The sequence below is a fragment of the Leptonotus elevatus genome, unplaced genomic scaffold (genome assembly GCF_054856555.1).
Source record: "Leptonotus elevatus isolate MCC_2025b unplaced genomic scaffold, RoL_Lele_1.0 HiC_scaffold_208, whole genome shotgun sequence".
NCBI lineage: Eukaryota > Metazoa > Chordata > Actinopteri > Syngnathiformes > Syngnathidae > Leptonotus > Leptonotus elevatus.
This window is the reverse complement of record NW_028233599.1, coordinates 783-2,500: the sequence shown is the minus strand read 5'-3', so window position 1 is coordinate 2,500 and position 1,718 is coordinate 783.

Below are 1,718 nucleotides of genomic sequence, written 5' to 3'. Positions count from 1 at the left end.
CGCCCGTCTTCGGGGCTTGTTGCTGGCCGTTGGCGGAGCTCCAGCGGACCGCGGGGAGCGCGCCCGTCTTCGGGGCTTGTTGCTGGCCGTTGGAGGAGCTCCAGCGGACCGCGGGGAGCGCGCCCGTCTTCGGGGCTTGTTGCTGGCCGTTGGAGGAGCTCCAGCGGACCGGGGGGAGCGCGCCCGTCTTCGGGGCTTGTTGCTGGCCGTTGGAGGAGCTCCAGCGGACCGGGGGGAGCGCGCCCGTCTTCGGGGCTTGTTGCTGGCCGTTGGCGGAGCTCCAGCGGACCGGGGGGAGCGCGCCCGTCTTCGGGGCTTGTTGCTGGCCGTTGGAGGAGCTCCAGCGGACCGCGGGGAGCGCGCCCGTCTTCGGGGCTTGTTGCTGGCCGTTGGCGGAGCTCCAGCGGACCGGGGGGAGCGCGTCCGTCTTCGGGGCTTGTTGCTGGCCGTTGGAGGAGCTCCAGCGGACCGCGGGGAGCGCGCCCGTCTTCGGGGCTTGTTGCTGGCGTTGGAGGAGCTCCAGCGGACCGGGGGGAGCGCGCCCGTCTTCGGGGCTTGTTGCTGGCCGTTGGAGGAGCTCCAGCGGACCGGGGGGAGCGCGCCCGTCTTCGGGGCTTGTTGCTGGCCGTTGGCGGAGCTCCAGCGGACCGGGGGGAGCGCGCCCGTCTTCGGGGCTTGTTGCTGGCCGTTGGAGGAGCTCCAGCGGACCGCGGGGAGCGCGCCCGTCTTCGGGGCTTGTTGCTGGCCGTTGGAGGAGCTCCAGCGGACCGCGGGGAGCGCGCCCGTCTTCGGGGCTTGTTGCTGGCCGTTGGAGGAGCTCCAGCGGACCGGGGGGGAGCCGGGCGTTCGAGTTGCCCAGGCAGGGGGTTATCCTCCACTAGCAAACCTCCATGAGCAGCGGAGCCCGTCAGCTGCGCCAAAAAGAACCACACGAGGGCGGCCTGGGGTTGAAATCCCCCGCCACATAGGAACGAATGCCGGGCGTTCGAGTTGCCCAGGCAGGGGGTTATCCTCCACTAGCAAACCTCCATGAGCAGCGGAGCCCGTCAGCTGCGCCAAAAAGAACCACACGAGGGCGACCTGGGGTTGAAATCCCCCGCCACATAGGAACGAATGCCGGGCGTTCGAGTTGCCCAGGCAGGGGGTTATCCTCCACTAGCAAACCTCCACGAGCAGCGGAGCCCGTCAGCTGCGCCAAAAAGAACCACACGAGGGCGACCTGGGGTTGAAATCCCCCGCCACATAGGAACGAATGCCGGGCAACCAGGGGTCGAAATCCCCCATTGAAATGAATGGCGGGCAACCAGGGGTCGAAGTCCCCCATTGAAATGAATGGCGGGCAACCAGGGGTCGAAGTCCCCCATTGAAATGAATGGCGGGTTACCAGGGGTCGAAATCCCCCATTGAAATGAATGGCGGGCGACCAGGGGTCGAAATCCCCCATTGAAATGAATGGCGGGCAACCAGGGGTCGAAGTCCCCCATTGAAATGAATGGCGGGCAACCAGGGGTCGAAGTCCCCCATTGAAATGAATGGCGGGCTACCAGGGGTCGAAATCCCCCATTGAAATGAATGGCGGGCGACCAGGGGTCGAAATCCCCCATTGAAATGAATGGCGGGCAACCAGGGGTCGAAGTCCCCCATTGAAATGAATGGCGGGCAACCAGGGGTCGAAGTCCCCCATTGAAATGAATGGCGGGCTACCAGGGGTCCAAGTC